Here is a 17,962-nt window from a genome sequence, read left to right as displayed (position 1 = left end):
AGATATTGTATTTAGAGTTCTTAAGGTCCAAGCTCTTTCCTTTAAACCATACATCCTCACTTTTATGTTTCTTCCAAAATAATTGTGATATATTTTGAACTCACTATTACAACAGCTGCTAGTGCACTGGGTCTCCAAGAAGGGTGACCAGCCACCACTTAGAAATACCTAAAGAAAGCCAGACCCTTTGGATTTGTATGATCTATGGCATTAGCCCCCATTCATCTTGTTCTGAGAGCTGAATCCCTTTCATGGAGCATGGTGCCCAGATCATGGTAGCAGCTCAATCAATATGTGCTGCCTGAATGAGTTTTGGGGATAATTCAGTTCTACTCTACAAGCAGTACTATACGGATGGGTGACATAACACTATAGAACCCTTTGGGCCTTTTGGTAGAAATATACTGTATTGGTTTTTTAGAATTTCTGTAACAAAGTACTACAAGCTAGGTGGTTTAAAATAACTGAACTTTATTCTTACAGTTCTGGAGGCCAGAAGTCTGAAATGAAGGTTTTAGTAAGGCCATGCACTTTCTGGAAGCTTCAGAAAGGGAGCCTTCCTTGCCTCTGTGGAGCTTTTGGTCGTTGTGAGCGATCCCTGGCATTCCTTGGCTTGTGGCGGCATAACTCCAATCTTTGTCTCCCTCTTCACATGACTGTCTTCCCTTTGTGTTTGCCTGTGTCCAAATCCCTCTTTTTATAAGCACACCAGTCATACTGAGCTCAGGGCCAAACTCTAATTCAGCCTGACCTCATGTTAACTTGCTTACATCTGCAAAGACCTTATTTCCAAATAAGGTCACATTCATGGGTTCCAAGTAAACATGAACTTTTTTGGGCAGAAACTATTCAACCCAGTATGAATACATTAAGAATTTAAAATGTCATTTGCAGGGCCAAATATAAGAGGAGGCAGGACTGAGCGTATGTGGTCAAGGCTGGAAAGGGTTTTACCGCCCCCAACAAAACTATAGTCCCAAACGCCTTTTGGGGTAGGCTTGTTTGTTAATTTCAAACATCTATGCAGGCAAAGCATAATAAATCCTATCAGCAATGACATCTTAGTATGCATAAATATATCTGAGAGCCAATTTGGATGAGTGAGGTGGGGAAAAGCATGAAAACTAAAGTAAGAAAGTAGGAAGTTGTAAGGAAATGCCTTACAACTTACTCGACAAGGAAAAGGGAGGCAAGAGTTGCAAGAAGCAGAAAGTCTGGATGGATCCATGCAAAGATCAAAGAGACAATAACTTTACAACGAAAGGCAATTGGAAAGAGGGAGCTTTCTGTTGGTCATTGGTAGAGGTATCTGATTATGGGCTTCGAGACCTATCACTTGCCAAGGGATGGTATAGAGGAAAGACCTCTGAGAATGTTACAGAGAAAAGCAAGAGAGCCACTTGGAATGAGTATGGTAGTCAGGGACCTCAGACCGGATGATATGGGTCTATAAAAAATGCAGGGGTGTCCCTAGAAAAGATGCTATTTTCCTATTTCTTTCTGCTCTATCCTTAGGCATCCATTGGAAGGTCTGCATTACTAACAGATAAGACACTGTACAGTGCTTGAGAAGTGAAAGAGGAATGTGAAATAATCCTGCCACGAAGCTCTCCCAGCCAGGGTGAAGAATCTGTGCATAGTGACCATACCTGGGGCCCAGTGCCATGGCTCATGGTACTATGGGAGAGGAAAGAGGCATGACTGGCCCTGAGTGGAGGGACACCTTCTTTTGGTTGGTGGTCTCTGCAGGTCTCTCCAAGGAGTGACACTAAAAACCTGGGTGAGTTGTTGGATTAGCTGTGTTGTCTTGGGTTATTTACTTACAGTCTGGGTTTCCGTGGAAAAAAAAAATTAAGTGAAAATACTCATGTAACATTACCATTCTGGGCACATATTATGTGCTCAAAAATTGTTCTCTTCCTGTTTCCTTGATCGTCAAGTTTATTTTTCAGATAAACCTGTTTTGTGATCTAAGTTTCTTTAACTGGGTTCAGAAATGTTAAAATCTTAATCATAATTTTGTTTTGTTTGTAAGAACTCCCTATTCATCTGGGGCCTAAAGTTTCATTATGGTTTTAATTTAAGGACCTAAATTGGTTACTTGGCAGAAGTGGAATGAAATATGCATTCTACAGCTGAATGAATGGAATGCTGCTAGGATTTAAATTTTGATAAATGCATAGCTTTTATGCTCTTCCCAGTTCAATTTTGCTCTGCTGTGTATTGTAAAATTTTTTTTAAATGCTTCATTTTAAAGGAAATACTCTCTTGCAGTTGGATATTTTCGTACAGGGGTATGGGTTAAGGCTGTGGGTGCAGACTGAAACAATTCCCTATGTAAATTTGATGATACTGTTAATGAAGAGTTTAAGAATGCTAATTAAACTCTTTATTTAACCACTCCAAACTTCCCTCAGGATGGTTACAATACCAATGATGAAAAGTTGCAAAGGTATTGTAAACTTCTCTGTGTGGTATTTTTTCCAATAATGCAAATGATCTCTCCAGCTCTTGCAGCATCATTTAAAAATGAATTTTGATTACATCTAAGTTTGTTAAAAAAAAAAAAAAAAGGAATCACAAATGTGCTCATTTCCCACAATGAAGGGGGACAGGGAAGGAGAAGAGCAAAGGAATACATAACATTTCTAAGTAAGCAGTCACAAAAGACCTTTAAATAACTCAACTTCCTACCGTATTTTATTATCTTCTCTCAGTTTTACAGCATTATCTACCATAGAAATGCAGGGAGATTTGTAAAACACTATAGCATTTAAGTCATTACATTTTATAGCTAATTTCTAATGTGGATTTGATTTTTTACGAGCAGAAAAAGAATCTAATTTGCATTAGTGACAGTAACTAGAGAAATTTAACACCTGGCCCTGGTTGTACCAGAAATTGAATATTAGGTACTTGGGTGCTAAAAACCCATTCAGATTTTCAAGGGAGATTTTTCATTTATTTATGTGCTGCTCTCATGTTTATCATTATAAAACTGCTCATATTATGATGGAAGAAAACTCACTGCCAGCAAAAATTCTGCATATACATTTTTCATCCTCTGCAAGAGAAACAGAACTATTTACCCATTAGCATGCACACACCCTGAAGAAAGCACCACCATTCCATGCATCTAAAAAAATATCACCACAGCCTGTGTGAGAAGCACTCAGATTCCTGCTGGCCTTTCCCATCTCCCTCCACAGCTCCATTCCCAAGCCTCCCTCTATTTTCTCTTCCCCACTCCCCCTACCCCACTGAAGCCCCCCCTCTGTCGTTGTTTCCCAGTTAGAAGCTTGGGTGCAGTGTATCCAAACAAAATTAAACCTCTGCTAAGAAGATCACATTGTTGTTACAAGAGCAATCCATATGTTTATAAAGTGTAGAAAATTAGGAACTGCAAAAGAGGCGAAGCTGGTGTTAAATGATATGGGAAGTGACACTTTACATAGCCAGTTACAATTAACACATTGATGGCATTTTGCTGGCTCCTTGCAGTGATAATGCTGTTGTCAAATGTGTTTAGTGCACCAAATCTCCTGGAGCCTTCAGCCAGGCAGCGAGCTTTTGACAGATTGAAGGTTCGGAGATAGGCTATCATGACAGATGGAAACTGGCACCGATGTTCAGCTTTCGCCGATCACAGGGGACCTGCCCCCCTTATTCTGCAGGGCTCGGCTCTGCAACCTTCCCCCTTCTGATGAAAGCAGGGGATGGCATTGTTAAATAGTGCATCTGTGTGAGTTAGACTCCTCTGATGAAAGCATAAGGCAGACGCGCTGTGAAGCAAAAGACAGCTTCTGCTCTAACTGCATTTTAGATAGACTTGAGGAGGGCCCTAGGGAGCTGGGAGGAAACTTTGGTAAATTTCAGACATAAATGGAAAAAAGACCACCTATTAATATCCTCCCCTCAAAGAATATAAAAAATACACCTCTGATGATAAAAATCCCAAAGAATGACTTTCATAAATAGTTCCCCAAGCTAGCACTCTTTATGGAGTTGTGTGAATGTGTTTTTCTTCCCATCATTTCCTTGTTATTAATCAGTTAATTCCCAGACAATCTAAGGAAATCTATAAGGAGATGCCCAGAGGCAGTTGTGTACAGTTGACTTGTAGGAAACTAATTCAATTACTCCAAGACACTCCTTTTGACACTGAGCTGGGTTCTTGAATCTATGTTTTAAAATCCAGGGCAGGGCGGGCAGAGCTTTACACAGCTGGGCACAAACGGGCAGATAATATAGTTAATTAACCTTTCACCCTCTCCCACCAATCCCCTTTTAAAGAAACACACTAGTCATTTTATTTCAGACGCCCATCCATTTCAAAGGCTTCCACTCCAGCTCCTGTCGTTCTTTCTTCTTTTCGCTGACAAATTCCTCTCTAATTTCCTTAAACTGGCTGAAGAGCCCTCTTTCTTTGCCGTCTTAATCTCCAATTCCGCTCCGGCCGTACAGGTTGGGAGCAGCAAGTACCGCAGCCCATTGGAGGTATGATAATCAGCTGATTAGCTAGTGGAGTCGTTTTCCCTGAGGCTCTTTTGTGTGAAAAATCCTCACACTCAATTGACATGTGGACATCATAAAGCTGATGAAATGCAATTGTAATGAACAAGAGGGAGCGGCATCTGCAGCCGTCTAAATGAAGGGCCCTCCCCTCGCGCCATGCTAATTCAGAAAATCTGCTCCTAACGTGTACTCCCCCTGGACTCCAAACCGAGGCGCATCTCCATGAATGCATATTCAAGACGCGAATTAGCCTCGGTGGCAAGTGAGCGCCTAGCCTGGCCAGACGGATTCTCATTTCGAGACAGATTATACTGCATCAACTGTAGTAATGATCTGACAGTTCATTTGTGACGGAGTCCTAGAGCCGGGTTTACTGCACGGACGGGCACAGGTGCATGGAGAGCTAGCACAACCTCTCAGACAAGACCAGAGATTGCTTTGCTGTCAAATTATTTCAGCCAAAATAGCCCAATGAGGGAGAAAAGGGGTGATGTATTTAAAAAAATTAATGGGTCCTCATATTTACACCCTGGATGTAATGGTGGTTAATGGGTGTTCCCTTCCTTATTATAGGATCATGGAAACCTGGCAGTCATGAAATTAGGAAGAAAGAGGTGAAATTTCCCTCCCACACTCCTTTTCAGAAAGCTACATTACTTAGAAATTTCCAAGCGAATGAAACTTGGCATACAAGTTGTTTTTTTTCTTTCTCTAAATTAAATTTTACATGAATCAGTTTATAGGAAGAAAAACTCTGCAGTATTGGGGAGAGAAGCTGTTCATTTCCCCTGCTTGCTCTGTGACAGTTGCTAATATAATATGACAGGTTTGTTCATCACTATTTTGGATCACCTTTGAGGTTTCTGTACTACTCTTTCTATTAATACATGTTAATTAATGATGGTAAGGAATGTTCGCCTCTATATCTAAAAGCTCAAAGCAGTTTTCAGACATTGATTTATCTTTGAGAGTTAGAAAGAGGGCAGGTGTTAGCACTGCTATTTTTATAGAGGAGGAAATAGAAGGGTGGTGATAAAGTGACTTGTGCAAGGTCACACTGCAACCCAGTCCCAGATCTCTGCCTTGAACTCATTCTCACCCCTCTCCCACAGCTCTAGACACAGAAATTACTCCAGGGAAAGGGTTGCTAATCCAACACTAAGGAGACTCCATAAGCATTGCTAATAAATACAGCACATGCCTTAAAAGCAAATGAACAAGACAAGCTTAATAAGAACTGTTGTTACTACCAGGTAAGTCACCCAGCGTCTGCACGGTTCACGCAGAGGTCCTGTCAAGGAGCCGTATTCCCATGATTGCAAGAGCCACTCCTCAATCTTTTTATGCTTCTCTTCAGCACTCACACTGACCTTGATCTATAGCCTTTCAATTCAATGTATCTCAATGTATCTCAATAATGGTGCAGCATGTGTCTGTGGACACATTCATAATTTTGCTGCCTCCAGTAGGTTTGGAGGTGAATTTTGGGGATGGCTGCTGAGAGCTGTCGGTGTACACCTTCCTCTTCTAGCGATCAGGAGTCAACCATCAGACCACTGGCTGTCCATGTCAGGCAAAGGAGTGCACTAGGCACTTCAGGGAGGTGAGTGGAATGAGATAAGTCTGTCCCCAAAGGCAAGAATGCCTAACACTTATATATAGCAAAGACAGATGCACATAAGCAAACAAACTTCAAAACGCATGATCCTCATTCCAACTGTGCCAAGACACATATGCAGCCCCCAATTCAACTACTGGCTGTTTTCCAAAATCTACTTGTAAATTGGTTGTTTCAAACTCACAATGCATTTTCTAATGGAAGCTGAGTTCTAAATGGTGGCTAGATTCTCAGGCCAGCTGTCAAAGTAAAATTTAACCTATAGTGTAGCTGAATGCACTACTAATAGTGCACAAACAAGTATAGCTGAAAGAGCGTCATTGCGCTAAGGGCAACGTTTGGGCTCTGAGGTCAGGTGGTTTGTGTTCAAGTCTCAGCTCTGCTATTTATCATCCTTTGGCCTTGCACAAGCTATATAATCTCTCTAAGCCTCAATTTTCTGTGAAAGGGGTTGGTAATAGTACTTACTTCATAAAATTTTTGTTAGAAGAATTAAATAAGACATAGAGTTAAAAAACCTGACAGGATATAAAGTGCTCAATAAATGCCAGGTAGGAATAAGAAGAGGGTTTATTTTTGAGCTATCTTTCTTAAACTCATTGATGATATTCCTCATGCCCCATTCTAAGGCTATGAAGAGGCCTGTGTGTGTGCCTTTCTTTGTTGAGGACGAGACCTTCCTCATTTTTTTAAGAGAAGGTGTTACAGCCTGTAGGGGTTAAAAGCTAGATTCCAAAGCCAGAATGGGTTCAAGTTCTGCCCCTGACACTTACCAGTTGTATGACTGTGGGCATGTTAGTCTCTCTATTTCTCATCTGTAAAATGGGGATATTATTAGTACATATCTCATAGGGCTGTCTTAAGAGTTAAGTAAATTCTCAGGCCAGCTGTCAAAGTACCCTGCTTTTAAGCACCCTACAAGAAAATGTAGCTCTAATAAGGATACCATGGCCTGTCACTGGCAATGACAAATGAGCAGGAAACCAAGGCCCAGTTGGAAATTAATGACTGTCTTAAGGTTACTGTTAGTAAGTAATGATCTGGGACTCCAGGCTGGTCTTCTAATCCCTAGTCCTATGCTCTTTCCAGGTCATGGTTTTCCCTTTACCACGTACCTGTGAGGCACCCTAAAGCGTTAGTTAACATTTATTGAGTACTTGGTGTGTGTTCAGAACTGAACCGATTCCTGTAGAATTTCCTTAAAATAGAGAAGTTATTCTTTAGAGTCTAGACACTAGACCAGGAATTGGCAAACTACAACCATGGGTCAAATCAGATCATTCCCCATGATTGTACGGCGTGTGAGCTGAGACTGGGTTTTACATCTTTAAATGGTTGAAAACAATTCAAAAGAAGAATAATATTTTGCAACACGTGAAAATTATATGAAATTCAAATGTAAGTCTCTGTACATGAAGTTTTATTGGAACACAGTCGCACCCGCTTATTTACATATTGTCTATAGATATTTTTGTGCTACAATAGCAGAGATGAGTAATTATGACAAAGGCCATAGGGTCCACAAAGCTTAACTTATTTACTATCTGGCCTTTTGTAGAAAAAGTTTGCCAACCTCTGATCTAGACCCAAGAAGATTGATTCTGTCTGGTTATTGCTGAGAGAAGTTAAGAGGCTCAGTGACCTAACTCAACTGTCTAAACAGTAAGCCTCATATTGGCTGAGATGAGAATGTAATTGTCTTCCCCTACCTGAGTGAATGTTTTAGCGTTGTGTCCTGAAGTATATTAGAAGCAGAGCAGTATTGTAGTTGACCTCACACACTAAGAAGCCAGACTGCTGGGATCCAGTCCAACCTCTTAAATACCCTCTAGTCCATACCTGCTCTGGTACTATTGTATCTTGGCTCTCTTCCTCTCCCTCCCATCCTGTTTCCACACTATGGCCAGGGTTCTTACTGTAAAACAAAAAGTTAGTATAGTCTTTCCAGTTCTTTATACCATCCAAAGCTTCCTATTGTCTACGTTCTGCCAAGTCCAGAGTGAGCACAACACCCAAAGCCTGTTATGGTCCCTAACCTCTTCTGATCAACTTTAATTTCTTGTATTATATTCTCAATTAAGAAAAAGTCATGGACTTATATATTTGTGGAATTGCACTGCAGTCAAGATAGGGTAGCAGCTAAGAGCTTAGGCCCTAGGTTTGAATCTTAACTCTGCACTAGCTCTGGGATCTTGGGTAATGCATTTTACCTCTTTGAGCCTTAATTTCCTGGGCTGTTCCTTCCAAGGTCAGGGTGAGAATTAAATAAAATGAGGCATGCTAAAGCACACATCATAGGGCCTGGTAACCAGCAAGCAGTAGATTAATGTTGGCTATTATTACTAAAGTGCTTTGGGTTTGCTCCAGCTGCAATCTCCGCAAGCCTTCAACTATGTCTTCATTTTAGAAAGATACACTTAGGAGACTCAAGCTTAGACTCTTCTGCCAAAACTGGATTTTTAAAAAACGAGATAACTAAAATAAAAGTTTAAAACCACCATTCTAATATGAGTTTAATCCTTGGAAACCCAGAAACAATTAAATGGAGCTTTTGGTTAAGTTAAATACAGTTCTTTGAAATCAGCTTAAATGCACAGCTTGCTACTCAAAGGTTCCAGAGAACTCCACGCGCCTGCTTGGGAAGCAGCAGACAAGGTCAGTATTGATAGCTCACGCTCCAGTGAGTGTATCAATTTAAAGCTTCATCAGTGATTCTCACTCATCTGCAGCCCTGCATGGCTGTTGTCTTGTAAGAACCGGGTGACTTACGAACCTATTAAATAACTTCTTCACTTGTGCTCTAATGAGCCTATTGTTTCCCTGGAAAAACACAACCACCTGAGTGCAAGCACAAGCCGACGCCACAATGAGAGGGTGCGGATTTCAGCCATACTTGACTTATAGGCAGTTTTTGTTTTGATTCTCTGTGCTTTCCAATTGCTTTGCCAGCCTAGCCAGGTACATGTTTATAACAAATCCTGAGTAGGGCTGTCTGGGTCCCCCTGCCCACTTTCAAGAGCTCTGTTCATGGTTGACTCATGCGCTGTGCAGGGAGCTTGTGTGTGACCTTAGGGAATTTTAATATCAGATACTTATCTCCTGTTCCCCATGACACCAGCAAGTGCCTTTGCAGCAAAGATGACCACCCTCCCCATTCCTACGTCCATGCTGCATATGCAGAAGTAGGATGAAGCTTCTGCAGGGGAGGGGACACAGAGGCCACCCACAAAGAGGGCCTCCTGGGGATGGCAGCCAAGAAGTTCTTGCAGCCCTGCTCAGGAAGGCTCTGCCCTGTTTTCTATGACCATAACTCAAGGTTACTGTTCCCATATCCTCTATACACAGTATCACTGGCGAGAGAGAAAAGATTGAAAATTAGGGTTTTGGCCCAGCACTCTCCATGGGGGTATAGCAGGTAAAAAATATATGTTTATTTACACTTGGCTCTCTTTGTTTAGAAAACAAACCTGATATAGTTTAAGGGCAGGGGTTGGAAGAAGACAGCAAACATAGACAGCTAAATGGTTCTATTTCAGGGATGAAGAGGAATCTGGGGATGGGAAAGGGCAAAGAAGAGAGAAAGGAAGGGGCAGACAGAGCCGGACACTGGAGGAAGATTATTGTTGAGACGATTTCCGTGAAAGGGTGGGAAGAGGATTTTTAAGACTACCTAATATTCAATTTTAAGTTTTTTTGCATAGCTCACCTCCCCAAAGTTTCAGAAGTTACCTGTTTGAGAGGAGCTCAAAAAAAAAAAAAATAAAGCAAAAGGTGAAGTTTTCTGAGGGATAGGGGTGGAGAGTAAGCAGACAGATGAGCCCAAAAGGCAAGAAGTGAAATCAAGAGGAGCCAAAGTGGCCATGAGAACATAAGCCCTTGGGAATTGTCAGAAGTTGTGGGAAGGAATTCCACAGAATGTTAGAGAGAAGCTAGAGAGAATTTCATTTACGTTTTAACATACAGGGTAACCTCAGCTGAGACCTGGGTCCCATGAACTCTGTAGTGAACATCCATCTGTCAATGATGTCTTCTAACCCTTAATTTAACTCTGTGTAGTTTTCATGTATCTTGTCTTCAGTAAGTTTTCTCTGATAATGAAGATCAACACACACTTGGGCCTTGAAAAATAAATTGGGTGAAACAGGATTCTGGGAAAGTAAGAATGGTAATAATCTCAAGTTTATTAGAACTCATTTCCTACTTGGTATCCTCTCTAGGGCCATTATAGGGATGGGAATGACAACTGCCCCTTGGGGAGAATGAGACCATCATCACTGGAGGTCTAAACGGAGTCTGGCCAGGTGACCCAGAGTTGTAGAGGGGATTCATGTGTCAAGTAGAAGCTGGACAGATGGGCCTCCAGACCCTTTGAACACTGAGCCTCTATTACTTGGAGGAAGGCTTAAAACTTCCAGAGAAGTTTAAAATACCCCAAATGTCTGTGGTTGTTTCTAAAGAATGTATATTTAGCCCTTTCCACAGCTCTATGTTAATCTGTTCCGGTTTATGCTAATTATGTTCTCATTACTTGGGAGGAAGGAAAGGAGACTTGGACCCTCTCCAAGGGGTGGGGGTGGCAAGCTGCTCATGCTGTGCACTGGCAGGAGGCAGCATTTGGCATGCTGGGGACCTTCCAAGTGCCCATAGGACTGGGGAGCTGCAAAGCACCTTCCTGATCTTTACTCTGATATCATGGCAATGAGGGGGTGGGTGGGGGTGGGGGTTCTGAAGCCACATTGCCCCTGTTTGCAGAGGTTTAGATTGGGGTGGTTGGGGAAGAACCACAACTACTAACATCCACAGCATTTCTTCCGTGGGTCAAAGCCATGGGTCTAAGAAACTCTAGGGCCAGGGGAGTGACAAGGAGTGAAAAGTGAGGGTGTAACTTCACTGGTAGGAGCACAGTTAGAGTTTCTCCCACTAATCTCTCAGTCTTTTTCTACTCTTGATGAAAAGTCACTGCAGACAGGTACGAGGTGCAGAATCACAGTTTGCTCACATTGCGACTCATATGTGCAGAGAAAATGCACTTTTAAAGTTTGGCTCTACAACTGATTACTTTTTTTGATGAACCCCAGCTCAGAGTATCAAGGAAAAAAATATATTTCAGCTCAGTTCAGTTTAAAGCTTAGTCTGATACAATAATTTGCAAATAAATTGCTCTTTCAGATACCTCCCTGCTTCTACTTCTCTCTCTAATGTGGCTTCTAGATGAAATATATGTGACCTCAGGGCATTGAGGAAGACAGGCGCTTAGATCCACAGGGTGTCCAGATCCCACCCAGTGGCTTATCCGCAGCAGTGTCCACTTCTGCCTGTCTCTGTGCATCTTGTTGACATTTGCAGTTACCGTCCTTGGTGGGTGTAGCCAATTGTGTGGTCACGTTCCTGGTCATGCTCCTGATATGAGTGTGGAGTTACCCCTGCTTATCGGCTTTGCATCTCCTGGGTTTAGCTTGTTTCAGGAATCCCTGCAGGCTGGCAGCAGTTCTCGGTCAGGCCTAGGTAGGGTTGCCAGATTTAGCAAATAAAACTAGAGGACACCTGCTTAATCTGAATTTCAGATAAACAGTGAATAATTTTTTTACTAGCTTGTCCCAAGTATTACATGTAATATTATTTGTTGTTTATCTGAAATTCAAATTTAACTGGACATCCTGTATTTTATCCAGCTACCCTCCTCTAAGGCCAGTGTCCTCAGCCACAAGGGCTGTGGCTCCTGAATAGGGAGTCCTTTTGGTCAACTCACCAGCTACACCTTCAGGAACCTTCTGTGTCTTTCACAAGGCATAGGCTAACATCTGAATACCTTTTATGCTCAAAGGAGTCAGAGATTCCTTGGGGTACCTGGACACAGGCCTTTTTTGGCTAAGCAACTATACTAAGCTGCCACTTCTCCCCTGATGGAGCCACCCTACATGGTGCCAGGAAAGTCTGTGAGCACCATGGGCCAGGGCGGGAGCCCTTTCTGCCCTTGCTGTGACCGCCCTCCCCACTTATCTCTCACCCTCTTCACCTTCTGCCCCCGAATTTCTTTCTTGCTCGAATCCCCCTGGCAAGAACAAACGAGTTTCTCTTTTATTTCTCCTATGTCATGTCCTCCTCCTGTAGTAGAGCAAGCAAGCCTCAAGCTCGGCTGCCATAGCCGAAGGAACATTTTATTTGCACTATAGGCGGACTCAGTGACCTTCATTCTCTAGTGTTGGCTCTGGTTCCCTTAAGACAGAAATAAAGGAATGTAGAAAGCCCCCTCTCAAGGTAATAACCTGGCTTGCATGGCTTTTGTCTTGCTACAAAAATTCTCTATTGAATGCCATTTTTCCTTCTCTTTCCTCACATTCCTTTCATATCAGTTCTGTTCTCCCCCTGGGTAGAAGGATTTTGCCAGCTGATTGGGGATAAGACCATGAGCTCAGAGAGGCTACAGGGAAAGATCACATTAATAACTTTTCACAATACCTCCTCATTATATTCATGTTATGAGGTACTGGCTGACATAAATACTTCTACTTTGAACTGTACTCAAAACTTTTTACATCACCTTTCTCTCACTATTGAGATGTCTCTTGTAACATAAACTTCTATTATGGGGAAAGTTGACTTTGTCTCCTGAAATCTTCCAGAGATAAATTAATTTCTGGGTGATAAAATACTTTTTCCTCCCCATTGAATTATGAAATTTCTCAAAGACACAGAAAGTGAAATAAAATAGCACTATGCAGGTATCTGCCATCCAGATAATATACTTGAGACTGGATCTTACCAACTTCAAGTTTAAGACAGCAATCAATTTAAAAAGATATGAAACAATTATTTAAATATGAAACAATTGTTCTCAAAATATCTTCTTTATATTTCCTTGTATTTTAGGCTGCAGGTTGTGTCACTCTGAAGTAAATAATCTAGCTACAAGGATAAAATTACATTATTTGATAGGACACAATTGGAAGATGCAAAAAAAGGAAATTGTATATTCAGGATGCGTTCCATTTTTCACATCTTGGAATGCTATTTGTAGCCTGAGCAATGGGAGAAAGGGTGGAATTCTGTTAGTTTGGAAATAAAGTCATTGCTTGCTCCAGGTATTCTGTGTCTCTGGGTTCCTTGTCTTTCTTCTGTTTTGCCAGGTGGACCCATAGCTCCAATATGTGTTATCTTTATAAGACTGTTTATATGACCAATCATTTCTGCATTCTCAGTACATCCTTTTAAGTTGCTCATGTTTCACAATTTTTCTTCTTTAGTTTCATAGACTCTTTGAGGTGAGTAAATGGGAGACAATCCAGTGCAATCTCCTCACCTTGAGGAAGGTGAGGGGATCTGTCTTCCAGCCAGGGAGAGGAGATTGGGATGAGGAGCTGTGTCCAGGCCAGAGCGGCCCATGCTCTCCCATCACCTGCTGCACCATCTACCTTCCTTCTGCCGATTAACAAAAACAACCCACCATACCTTCTGGTATCAAGAATGTCGTAAAGTTTAAATTGGCCTATCTTGTAATTAACTACATTTTAAGGGTTTAGAGGTGGGCTAAGCACTCCACTTCAGCATATTAACAGTTTCACAAGGAGGAAGGGGAATTTAAACAGAAAACAAAAAGGGAAAACATGTTCTTTATTTGGTGGCAGTGAAATCTGTTTCAATGTTATTGGATTGTAATGGCCCAATTTTTATCTAGAAACTGTGCCTCTGGTAACACAACCTTCAAAAATGAATAAAAACTATTTTCACACATATTTTAGGTTAACCTCAATAATGATATAGAAAGTTTACCTATTTGTGGCTATTACAGGTATTTTTTTTTACATGTAGTCTTTTCTGAGAAATACTTATTTTCTGCATTATCATTTATTTATTTCAGTAAAAAGAAGATCCAAACTCTTTATGTTCAGATTCAAATCCCTCTATGATCTGATTACATTTCTAAGTATACAGATTACTTGTTTTTTGTCTCTTAGTTTCAACTTGGACCACCTAACACAGCTTTCCTGCCCTCGGTTGTGCTCTTGCTTATGCTTTACTGATTTTTCAACACTTGACTCCTACTTCTAAAAGCAGCTCAAATGCTACTTGCTTCATGAAGTTTTTCCTGATCTTGATTCCTATGTATTTCCTCTGCAGAAAGAAGCTTTGCATCTTCAGTGTTTCCATAGCACATTTATATTTCTAATATGCTAAATAAGTAACCAACATGTGGAAAACTTGCCACTTTATCAAGTGCATTTTACTTAATTATTTCACTTAATTACAGCACTTGGCAACATTCTGCATTATTACTTGGCTTAACATCTTAGCTCTTTCACCAGAACGTAAGAACCTTAATAGTGAACTTTAATTTCATATTTGTTTTTGTGTAACCCACTGTGTTGTGTTTTGCATATGATAAGGATCCCTAATGATATCTGTTGGCACTGCATTGATAGTGGAGTTCATACTGACCAGAGGGATTAAATTCCTAAATGTCAATAGATTGTCCCTTGTCCTCAGATGAAGGCTCTGGTGGTGACCCAGCAGGCACCGCTAGCCTCAAATTCCACCTCCGACTTTGAAGTCTGGCAGCCACCTCAGAGCATTAATAGGCAAAGCTGTGACTTGCTGGGTAATAACACACTGCCTCGGAATAATCATTTTCAAAGGAATCAACCACAGCAGCTATTTGCCTGATCTAATTAGCATCACCTTTTTTTGAGCAGGCGGGAAAAGGTTGGCACATTCTGTATGATGCAACGTGCAGCAAATTATATAGACAAGGCACCATCCCAGGGTCAGGCTCTCACCTCTGTGGCTGAGGGCTTCCTGGCAGTCTTCCTCCCCCCTCCTTTCCTACTCTAGCTCCATAAGTGGCTTGTATCACTTCAAGTATGAGGACCGTAAGGAAATCCTTATTTTGAAATTTAGCCCAAATGTGGTTCCTGTATTTAAGGTGACTTGCTTCACAAGAGCAATGCAAGAACAAAGGTGAAATTCTTCTCACATCCAAGAATATTTGGGAAGCAATTTAAGCTGAATGAAAGCTAACTTGGCCTATCTACCTGGCAGTTATGTTAGAAAAGAAAAGTGTTACCTCTTGTCCTTCCTCACAGTTAAGAGGCATTTGTTTCCAAAGCCTTCTTGATGGCTAGTCTGAGAGGGGGCAGGCTTGAAGGGAGGACAGGCAGGAGGGATGACTCCAGCTCCATGAGGAAAATAATTTCCTAAAACTGGGAGATGTGTGCACGGGGAGGGTGGTCCGCTAATGGCTGCATAGTGCCCTCTCTCACTTAGAAGGTACAGTGGGACCTTGGACTGGGGAGAAGTGACAGAGGTTTGGGAGTGTACCCTAAGGCAATGGTGTGCCGCAGCCAGCTTGCCAAAGAATACCTCTTCCCGAGTGCCATCAGGACACACTGAAAACTCCTTTTCCCGTATTTTCAGGAATGCGTGAGCTCCCCAGACTCTTGTTAGACCCTAAGATGAGGAAGGGCCCCCTACGATGACTGAAACTGATTACTCCATCCACCCTGGTGAGGTTGAAGCCAGATATAATTTGGTTTCCAAAAACAAAATGTGGGCTCTAGAGCCAGACCTCCTGTGTTCATACATCTGGCCCTGCCACTTGGTGAATGTACCTTGCAAGGTGGGAAAGCACCTTAGTTTACTCATCTTTAAAATGGGAAAATTATATTATCTACTTTATAAGGTTGCTGTGAGAATACAAGGAGTCAATGCATGTGAAACCCTTAGAGCAGGGTCCGGCATAGAGTAAGCACCATCTAGGTGTTCCCTCTCCTTGCTGCTGCTAGAGGGTAGGCAGGAGGCACACTCTACACGCTGCGCCAATAGTCCTATTGCTATGCATGTGTGTCCTTTACTTAAGGTCCTCTTCCATGCTGTTGATTTTAGGCAGTAAGTGCTTAGAGGGTGTCAGTGTCTCCACCTGTTTATCTGTCTTCCCATTGCCTCTGTGCTCTCCTAACGCTTCCTGGTCAGCAGCACCCAGGCTTTGAACTCCTCTTTCTGACTGGAAGCACTCCCCCCATCCCCTCTAAACATGCCCATCTCAAAGTCCTCACCTCTGTAGCCTCCCCCAGTTCCTGACACATGGCAGGCACACAGCAAACAGTTTTTAGGTTGAAATGAATTTAGATGTGTTGTAGGGTAGTCAGCAGAGTGCTCAGACTTTAATCAAGGCTTTCTGGTGAGACTGGAAAAAATAATTACAATTATTTATTAAAGGGTTTAGAATAATAGGGCTCCTTGGTCAAGAGGAAACAGGCCCCGAGAAGTCATTACCAGAAGACTGCACGTATATTTAGAGGTAGAATTAGCTTCCTGAGTTCTCCTTGTTCAAAAGCCTCCAGGTTGGAGGAACAGCTCATGCTTCTCTCTGGAGGAAGGCTGAAGACCTTCATCAAAGTAAAAATCCAGATAAGCCCCAGGTTCCCCATGGGGCCAGATCTGGGGGTAGGAGACAGCTGTTTCATTGTATGCAGAGACTTCAGTGGGGCCTGCATTTGTTAACTGAAGCACTCAGTAAACTTTTCCTATCTTCTCCAGTGCTAGGAAAGCACCTAGCCAAAAGACACATTTCTTCAATTCATAAAGAAGTGCTTCTATCAAGTTCATGGCTTAACAGTTAGCCTTACATCAGTTAAGTCTCCTTTGCTTAACAAATAAACACAAAATGTATTTGGAAAGATAAAAGCTACATAGCAGGGGATGCCTTTCTGAATTAATATTCTAATGAAAACAGTAACAACAGGTAGTCAATTGGACATAAGATTTTGTACTGGGTTTTTAAGTGTGTAATGTCATTCAGTCCTTACAGGTGTCTTAGGAGATACATGATTGTTTTCTTCACTTTACAGATGAGGACATGAGGATGAAGAGGTGTTAACTGACTTGCCCAAAGACATACCAGCTGGCCAGCAGCACCCAGGCTCTGAACTCCTCTTTCTAACTGGAAGCACTTCTATCATTACAGTTTAACATTGCAGTTTAAAAACTAAAGAATGGGTCAACTTGGGCCACAAAGGAGTAGGAGTAAATAAAGATGATGACTGAGGCAGAAATAAGTTCACTTATCTCTGAAATGATGGTCACAAAGAGTAAGGAGTTTAAAATCCACACTTGGATTTAAAAAAATTTTTGAGATAACATTGGTTTATATTATATATGTTTCAGGTGTGCAACATTATCATTCAACCTCTGCAGACACTACATCATGCTCACCACCAAAGTCTAGTTTCCATTCATCACCATACAACTGACCCCCTTTACTGTTTCACCCCCTCTCCACCTCCTTTCCCTCTGGTAACCACCAATCTGTTGTTTGCCTCTATGAGTTTGTTTTTGGTTTTTGATTGTTTGTTCACTTGTTTCTTTTTTTGTTTTTTATGTTTCACATATGAGTGAAATCATAGGATATTTGTCTTTTTCCATCTGACATATTCACTTAGTATAATAACTTCAAGGTCAATCCATGTTGTTGCAAGTGGCAATATTTCATCTTTTTATGGCTGAGTAGTATTCCATTATATATATATACATACATATATATACACACATATATATGTATATATACACATGTATATATCTATCACATCTTTATCTATTCATCTTTTGGTGTACACTTCGGTTGTTTCCATATCTTTAACTATTGTAACCAATGCTGCAATGAACATAGGTGTGCATATATCTTTTCCAAGTAGTGTTTTCATATTCTTTGGATAAATACCCATAAGTAGAATAGCTAGATCATATGGTAGTTCTATTCTTAATTTTTTGAGGAACCTCCATGTTTTCTATAGTTGCTGTGCTAATTTACATTCCCACCAACCATTTATGAGGGTT

General features: G+C 41.4%; 1 long non-coding RNA gene across 1 annotated transcript in view; it reads left to right on the top strand.

Moving 5' to 3' along the window:
• Positions 1 to 2,193, top strand: part of LOC308559735 — a 41,403-nt gene extending 39,210 nt beyond the window's left edge. The window contains exon 3 of the long non-coding RNA XR_013999202.1: positions 1,516 to 2,193. This is a non-coding gene — a long non-coding RNA (uncharacterized lncRNA). The remainder of the gene's footprint in view (positions 1 to 1,515) is intronic.
• The last annotated feature ends 15,769 nt before the right edge of the window (positions 2,194 to 17,962 follow it).

This window comes from Miniopterus schreibersii (genome assembly GCF_964146895.1).
Source record: "Miniopterus schreibersii genome assembly, chromosome: 7".
In the NCBI taxonomy this organism is placed as follows: Eukaryota; Metazoa; Chordata; class Mammalia; order Chiroptera; family Miniopteridae; genus Miniopterus; species Miniopterus schreibersii.
The sequence above is the reverse complement of the archived record's forward strand: the minus strand, read 5'-3'. Positions and strand labels throughout refer to the sequence as shown.